The sequence below is a fragment of the Dermacentor variabilis genome, unplaced genomic scaffold (genome assembly GCF_050947875.1).
Source record: "Dermacentor variabilis isolate Ectoservices unplaced genomic scaffold, ASM5094787v1 scaffold_12, whole genome shotgun sequence".
Lineage (NCBI taxonomy): Eukaryota > Metazoa > Arthropoda > Arachnida > Ixodida > Ixodidae > Dermacentor > Dermacentor variabilis.
The window spans coordinates 36,595,855-36,604,900 of NW_027460280.1; the positions used below are offsets into that span (position 1 = coordinate 36,595,855).

The window sequence follows — 9,046 nt, forward strand, 5'->3', positions numbered from 1 at the left end:
GAATTTCGCAATAAGAACCAACACCAACCTACTCCCCCGCCCCCCGCTAAGCGATGCCGTCTTGATCGCCCTCTCCCAACCCCGGGAAAAGGGACACTACCTTTCTATCTCAGTTGAAGAAAGGATGATGAAACGTTAACAACGACAATAACGGCATTTTCTAACGAGTTGTCTTGTGGCCTCTGAGATTTGCGCGCGAAGCTGGCGCGCGCGAACCTGAGAGGCCATAATTGGCCGCTTAATAGCATAAAAAGACAAAGATAATGCCAAACGACACAACTAAAAATTGAAACAAAGAACTGATCTTAGCTATACTGTTTGGGGGAAAGAAATAAAAAATTAGACAGCCGCAACACACGCCACTAAAGCCACCACCGCCGGCATAACGCGGAACCAACAGTTGGCAACATGCATTCGCGCGTCATTGCTTCGTCCGCTTCGTCTCCGCAACGAGAGCCGCCATCTTCTCGCGCCTAACGTTTTGTATGGCTTTGTTCTCTGCAATCCGCGCACACAGCTAATCGGTGGCTGCATGTCTGCTCGGCGTCGCAATGGGGCCTGCGTCATTTTCTGGTGCTCGCGCAATCGGTGTGAAACATGTCGCATGTGAAATGTTTGATAGAAGTGCCTCACGTCCAAGTCAAGCCGCCGTACGGTGTGCGTACCGCTGTGCGCCCCGTTCTCGGAAGCGTCGACGGGTTCCCGGCATGCGGATTTCAGGTACGTGCAAATACGTTTCGCCCTCCTATTGAGCTCCGGAGCAAAGCGTGCAATATTGCATGTGAAAGATGCAGTGCCCGTCATCATGGTGTGAATTTCGAGCGGCAAACGAGAACTTTGGCACTTAGAGCACACCGCGGCTGCCAAGTCAGCGTGGAAATTGTTTTACGTTACCGTAATATGTTGCTGTCAGTCTAATCTGCGGCTTTTGGAAAGCTAGCCCATTGACTTTTGCTTGTGGCAGCGATAGGTATATAAATGGAAGCGGTAATAATTTTCGAGAGCAGAGAGTTGTTTCGCTCGATATTTGGTCGTATTCATGGCATTATGAAAGCTAGAAAACTAACTGGCTTTATCGTGCTTAGTTCCAACTCCAAGGGGCGTAACGTTGGCGCTGTATGTGTTTGTTTTCCGTGCCGCGAGTACCACTTTCATGCTTTTGTTGCATGAGAGTGGTAGCTGCTGCATGCCGTCTGGGCAGAACACAATAAAAGCAATTTCCTCACTCATTCGTATGCAATGTGACGTAGCAAAATTTCCAGCGTTTTATTCGGAGCGTAAATATCCAGTATAGTTTAGTAAGAAACTCAAATTCTCTCTTAGCCTAGTAGGCGTGAAACAAGTGAAACTCATTTTTTTTTGAATTGTTCGCCCAAACCGCACCGCCCGCAGATGCGTCATCGGGTAAGTGACAGTAGCTTCGCTACGTGAGTTGTTTTATGCGCCAATATTGCCCGGTTAAGTATCCTGTTAATTTATGCCGACGCTCGTTCATCTTGATTTTAAGCGGTTACTATCCCCGAGTACCGGACGATGCCAAACTTGTGAGGTGTAGCAAACGCGGGAAATTCAAAGTGGCGTGGCTGCAAGGTCCTGTTTTTACGTTTCCTGCATTCAAACCCACCAGACACAGTATCACTGATTTATTTTCCATTTCTGCTGTACTTGATCAATCTAATGTGACAACTGCATTTGCTCTTTAATGTTCTCCATTTACTGTGTATTCAGCTCGGCTGCCGTCCTCTCTTCAGAGGATGCCGCTGTGATAGCTCTTTCGTATAGCACATGCCTCTAGGCCCTTCTGTTTCAAGGGCTCTGGCGAGGCAGCAGTGCTCTAAGTAATTTTACCATCCTATATATTTTCTATTTTGCATCATTCTTCCACGATGGATTTTAATGTTCATAGTATTCGTGATTAGTCATCGCCATAATTTTATAGCACGTAGATTTTACGCACTTTACAGCGGCAATTTTTGGGCCAGTTTACAGCCAAGGTACATCTTCCATAATACATCGTCAACATTACCACTTGTCGTGGCGCTCTTTGGCAAACCTGGCCCTTGCGCCATAAAACACCACACATCATCATCATCAGCTTGGCTGCCAGAAAATGCTTGAATTTCTTTCAGTATCCAAGTGACGAAATATTCCACTGACGGCCGTGTGTGAAACACGCAAGATGACAAAACTGATAGCAAAATGATATTTCTTTTATAGCGTTTGGACTCGACTTTTGGTGAGGATGTCGATCGACCTTGGGTCTGGTGACAGCACACCCGACATCGCCAAAGTGCAGCCTATCAGTTGAGTGCCCCCGAATGGACCATCAACATCGGAAACTGAAGCAGAGCCAGGTAGGGGCAATTTTTACTTTGGAACAGAATACTGACAGCTGCCTCTTTTTTTAAGAACAAAATAACATATTTACAAACCAATCCTTGATCTTTGTGCAGCCTACATAGAATTGTTTTTTGTTGTTATACAGACCTTCAGAAAGCAGTTCTTCTGAACCCTTTTTGCATGCACAAATAAAGAGGAGTGCACTTTCTGAAGAAATTGATGCACTGAAATGTGCGTTCGACACAATGAGATGCAAAGTAACCAACAACTTTGAAGCGGTAAAAAAAACAAGTTTGTAACATGTTCTAACATCATAACCCGCCTTGGCATACGGATCTAAATATAACAGCAACAGAGGTGCATGCAGAGAAGTGTTTGTAAATGCTTGCAAGATATGTACATTGTCTAAGAAATTGTTTTTATTTACTTGGAGCTTCTTGGTGCCATGGCAGTGCAGTAATAGCTCAAGATGATGCCCCTGCTCCTAATAAAGCACCTTTAGATGTTAAAATTAAATTATGGGCTTTTATATTCCAAAGTCACAACCTGAAGTTTTGGGAACCTGGCCTTCTTTAATGTACACCTGAATCTAAGTGCATAAGCGTTATTGCATTTTACCCTCATTGGAGGGCAGCTGCCATGGCCTAGATTGAAGCTGGGACCAGCATGACTGAGCAGCATGGCATCATAGTAAGTGGGCTATAACACCAGGTCAAAATGAGAAATACTGCTTAGAACTACCAACTTCTTGGCTCACAAGCACTTTGCACTAAGTTAAAGGAGTATGGAGTACTGACAGCGACCGTTTATGTACCAATTTCTTTTTAACCTGACTCCATTATTAAAGTGCGAAGCTTCAATTAGTCAAAACCAGCCTAAATTACAGAACCAGCTCAAAACACGCACCATGTATAGCTGGATTTGGACATGAAAATGGAGTCGATTCATGTCGCCGAAAATGGAGGTGGCAATCACACTATTTCACGCATTTTGCCTAAAACATAGTCAATAATAATGAATCAATTTCTAAAATATTCTTTTCAAAAAGTTTTTTTTCAAGCATGAAAGGAGGAGCCAAATGGTGTTCAGGTGCACGAGCGGTTAGTTGCACGGCACTTCTTGCATGTGTTCACTGGCTTCTTTCAAGCTTGAAAGAAAAATTTGTTGCACCTACTGAGCAGTAGAAAGCTGGATTGGGAATTTTTCAGGATGCTCTACAATTTCCGCACTGACACTTTTGCTTCGAATATAATATTTGAGCAATTAAGTAATCGTTAATAACTAATTACCTAATTAGGGAAAATGCAAGAATTGGTTTCACTTAAAACGATGGCAACCGACATTACCTTGGTGCTGTCCAGCTACGTGGCACTTGTACATATTTAAAGCTTGCACATGTCATACAGACCACCTGGTAATTACAAGGCATATAGAGAAGTGGCTAAATTGTGTGAGCCAGCCATGTGTAGAGAATCATGAGAAACAGCCATGTTTCTTTGACTTAAGGGCATGATAAGATTTACATGCTCGACACCTTGTATCAGTGTGTTCTAGGCCTGTTCGTAGTTTAGCTGCTACATAAAAAATATTTCTCCACGTGTAAGCTCATATGCATCTTTCAAGTATATTGCCTCGTGTGTCCAAAATAAACCATCCACGCGCTTCCTTCATTATGTCTTCATCTGTTGCTGTGCTAAATTTTTAACATGCAACTGCACAAATTTTCATCTAGTTTTCATATTTCCTCGTTGTTTGGTGGCTTTATTTCTGAACAAATTGTTTTCGTTAAATCCTGTTGCACATAGCAGTACACAGCATTTCTGCCTAGAGTGGGAATTGTTTTTTTTTTCAGATTGACATAAATACACCTTGCCTGGGCAATGTAAGGCATTCTACATAACACGGCCCTACAATAATGTTTTATATTGCATTCCAGCATCATGCAGAACTGTTTACTTACCAGATTAGAATATGTATAAGTGTTGGAAGTAACAGAACTGGAAGAAGCCAGCAGATAATGAGGCCAAGGAAAGCCTACAGGAACATGTTTTAAGTTTATTATATGAAGTATAGAAGTGATAAATTCTAGGTAAGTTAAAGTGGATTAAAAGATATCCACCTGTGGGTGGGGAACGGAGCCATAACCTTCACATTACGCATGTGATATACTAACCACTGTGGTACTGCGGCCGTGTTCGAGCGTCGACAATCTGAGGGGCCATTGTGGACGGTTGAATGCTGCCTCGGTGGCACAGTGGTTAGTGCATCGCATGCCTAATGCAAAGGCTGTAGGTTCGTTCTCCCCCCATGCCTGGTTTTTTTTTTACCATTTTCATTTCGCTTTATCATTTCTACATTTAAATAGAAAATTACAAATAAGTTTCCACGTGCCTTCCCTGGCATCTTCCAGCTGTGATTCAGAAAAATTTTGACCCTCAGTATCCTTTCTTCTCGTTTGAAGAACAGGAGCTTCATTTTAAAAATAATGAATTCACCTTGTTCAGCATCTCAATGTGGTCTCAAATCTTATCATAGCATGTGTATTACTAAGTGAAGTTTTTGTTAATATGATATAGCATGGGACCTAATTAGTAGCCTTTGTGTACAAATATATGACTAGTCTAATAAATAGGAGGATATTAAGAAGCACTTCTAACATGGTCTGAGCATGTGTTTAAAAAAACTAATCTAGCATGATTTCAGGCATAACTGTTGCCCCTGAAAAATATTTGGATCATCTGCATTGGCATTGTTTTTAGAGAGCACCAATACTGCTTTGATAGAAAAAACCTCGTGGAACATGAAGCATCGCTTCTTGCTGAGTCAAGGAAATATCTGCATATCTGAGGTGCATGTGTCATATGCTCGAATGCTGTTTAAAGGCTGCTAATAAGAAAATTACTTCACTTGCCTTCCAGAGATTGCTTCAGTAGTCTATGCTACTCGATCATAAACAATTTACCAGAGTGAACATTCATCACAGTTGGCTTTGCAATATTTATGCAAAATACCACAATTCCCTATAGACATGTGACTGCACTAAAACTTGGAATTAATGACCAGTGAGATTTATGGGACTAGCAAAACTTAGTTTATTACTCCAGAACAAAATGCGAGGCACTTCGGTTTTTTCTGCCATAGAGTTTCTTACAGTAATTACTAGAGGGAACTCTGGCGCTGCAGTCGTACCACCATGGGAATGATGGGAAGCACATGGATTTGTCTCATATTCGTGCTTGTGAATTCAGACGTTCTTGTGGCTTCGTATATTATAAGCTATATAAACCTTATTCTCGTAAATTTCAGCGCAGTCTATACTCTTCTAAGTGCAGAAGACGGCGCCAACACGCACAATTGCTATTAATTGCAACGATTGAGCTTGTCCAGGTAGCCAAATCGAAGGGCGTCAAGCGTCTCAAGGCACTGGTATGCCCGCGATAAATTCATCAGGGCGTTGCACTCGCTTGTCGTTACATGCCTCCGTGCCTTAATGGTTTCAATATCAGACTTCTGTTCTAGAGTTCCTGTGTTTGAATCCTGTCGTCGGACGATTTTAATGTTTATTTATTACACAGTATATTGTTGAAAATGACTAGTTTACAAAGTCACAAAGCCGTTTGAAGCCAAACAGACGAAATTTAGGCAAATCCATGTACTTTCCATAATTTCCATGCTGGTAAGCCGTTCTTGTTTGATCTCCTGTGGACACTAACGTCAGAGTTCCCTCTAGTAATTATTGTATGAGACTGATTTCTGCGCCTCGCTCGTGCAGAAGCGGCACCACACCTGCTACGTAAACATGCACTACCTTTCGGCCAAGTGCAGGGAATGCTGTGAACTCGCCCTGTACAAAGCCTGCACTAAGTAAAACAAATCACAACGTGCAGTTGCTGCCACATTGAACTGGTGGAATGAGCAGTGAAATGCAGCACCTCCTGAACTAGTTCAGAAAGTGCAGGTTAATCAAGTGGAGGTTATATAGTAACAGAAGTTGAGTGATTCTGCATTACATTCACGAAATATGCTTCATGATACTTTTCCATTTATTTCCTCAGTTATTAAGAATCCCTTTTGCATTGTTGGACAAAACTACAGAATGCCAACTTATTTTCTAGCATTCACTGGTAGCAAAGATGTCGAAACTTGTTCTAGTGTCTGGGTTGCCGCTTTAGCCGTTAACCCCCAAGTTAATTCCGGAAAAATGTACGAAATTTTTACGTACTCAATTTTTTGGTGTCATTCTCATTCTAAAAATATCTTAATTCATTGGTCTCTGGTTAGAAATACCACAAAAAGAGCTGCTCTTGAGGGCAGCTTTCCCTCAATGCCGACTGTAACTCATCTTTGACATAAGAGCAGCATAACATCGGGCAGAAAGAGCGCAACTCGTCATTGGCGATATTGGTACTACCTCCAGTCACTAGTACAGCTTGAGATCAGTGGTTAAAGGTTGCGACTTTGTTGCTGCGTAATTTTAATTCTGCAGCTGTTACACTTGGATGTAGCATGTGTATGTACGTGTGCATGCATTAAAATGACTTCACACTAGAGCAAAGCGACTGTAGTGCAGAGAGGCATTAGTCATCTTTATATATTTGCTTTGTAAAGATGCACTAAGTTTATCTTTTGCAGTATAGACTTGGTGCTCATTGGCCAAAGATGCCCTTGTGCTACTAAAGCCTATCAATTAATTCGCTTTTTGCAGTAGCAGGTGCTTATTCCTTTTTCAGGATCGGTCTGTGAGTTTTAATTTGTTTTTCTTGAACTGTGCAATTCCCACTCACAGGACTGCATGTCATGTGAGGTGTTCCTTTTTCAATCAAGAACATTGAGGTTGTGTTTGTGAAACTCGATTTCTTGCCTCAAACGAGCTTGTACAAACTGACCAAACCGATAATTCTACCTGCTTATATATTAAATGTGTTGCGGTTATGAACCCTCATAATGAATGACACATAGTATAAAAAATTTTATCTAATAAAACAATTTAATGAAATTTTTCATGTTTTTCGCGTTCGTGTTCACTTCTCTACTCTCGTGTCCTGTCTGCATGCCTCACCTTTTTTTTGCATATTAAATATCGTATAAACTTAACCATGCTTTTTTACCACAATGCAGGGGGAAAAGGTTCCGGTAACACCATGCATTCAGTATGGTGGCCCAGACGTGTATGCAAGCAACCTCCTTCACGTGGACCAAGAACTACTCTGCAGCGTCTCACAGACTTCCATGCGAAGCCCTCAACATTCTCGTCTCAGTGGAATGGCTGCTCATCTATCTGCGTGTCCATCACCAAGACGGCCAGTTGTAAAGCTCCTGTGCCCGTTTAAGAAAGCTTAATGATTTTTTTATTTAGTTTTCACGGTTGGCCGTAGAATCTTAACATTTTTTGTGTTTCTAACGTTTTTACCTGGCACAAAGTGGTGCAATAACTTTAAACCAGTGTAATGTATTTAAGTGATGCTCACTCTAATGCCTATCTGGTTTTGTTTGTGTTTAAGAAATTTGAATGTCTGATGAGGTAACAGCATTTAAATTTGTCATCGTGGCTCGTTTCAATGAGCTGCTAGGAAATAAGATGCAAAACTTATCACACGCCAGTTGTAGCATTTTTGTTTTCATGACTAAAGTATACACGTTTCAAAAGATGGAAAGTGGGGAAAAAAGCCTGAAGAACATAATCATCCTAGGATTGCCATGTCCTTACAACTCTGCAATGACTAATGCCTCGTACATCTTGGGAGCACATTGGTCGCAATACCTACAGGTATACTTGATAAGAGAATAGCTTGCACTCAGATTTGCCATGCAGTTGATGGCTGATAGCTTTTGTTTGTCGTCTTCATGTTACTACTATGTATTCAATAGTCATGATGTGCTGCGGTTTTTTGCAGTCACCTATGTGTGTGTGTGTGTTCGTCGTTTCAATAATTTAGCTGAGAGTTAGTGCTCATCCTGTCTGCTTCTAGTCTGTGTCCGTGTCACTTCGCGCTACAATCCAAGATCATGTTACTGTACCAACTCGCCCAACTTTTTATCCTTGTGTTAAAGACACGCTCAGACTTGTTCTTACTTATGTGACCGGTTATTTTTGTGCTTTATAATAAGATGCAGTGCTTTTCGAATGAAAACATGTGATAGTTCGTAGTGAGGTTATTTAAAAAAACTGTTCTGCTTAAAATTTAATTGAAGAAGCCTGTGCCATTATTCGGTGCTTATGTCTTTCTATTGGTACGGTTTTACTCATCTTCCTTTTTACTTTTAAAATGTGCAAACATTATTATGTAACCATTTCTCTTGAATGAAATAAATACTTCTGACATTTCGTCACAAATTTTACAATGATTTTGTTCAATTAGGTAACCTTAGACTTGCTGATTGTTATTCTGGTAGCTTAACTTACAATGCCTGTGGAATATTCAATGCAAGCACATGGTGAAAAATAAACTAAGTTATTGGGTATAAGCAGGTCACTGTCAGTAAATGGAGCATACATATATTTCAGGAAATAGTGCTTGCTTATATATTGAACAGCATGCACAGCTACACGTGCTGTTTTGTTCGTAAATGCTGAAACATTCGACGTGGAAGCACTTTGTTCTTTGGCTTTCAGTGCTACCTTTAAGTCATATGTGTGAACGTACTAGTAGAAGCAGCCCGTGGAGATAAATGACAACTTTGATGAATAGAGGTATAAAATGTGTGC

General features: G+C 41.2%; 1 long non-coding RNA gene across 1 annotated transcript; it reads left to right on the top strand.

Moving 5' to 3' along the window:
• The first annotated feature begins 466 nt into the window (after positions 1–466).
• Positions 467–8,674, top strand: LOC142565782 (uncharacterized). Its single transcript, XR_012824881.1, has 3 exons — positions 467–720; positions 2,218–2,354; positions 7,459–8,674. It is a non-coding gene; the product is annotated as an uncharacterized LOC142565782 (long non-coding RNA).
• Positions 8,675–9,046: the final 372 nt, after the last annotated feature.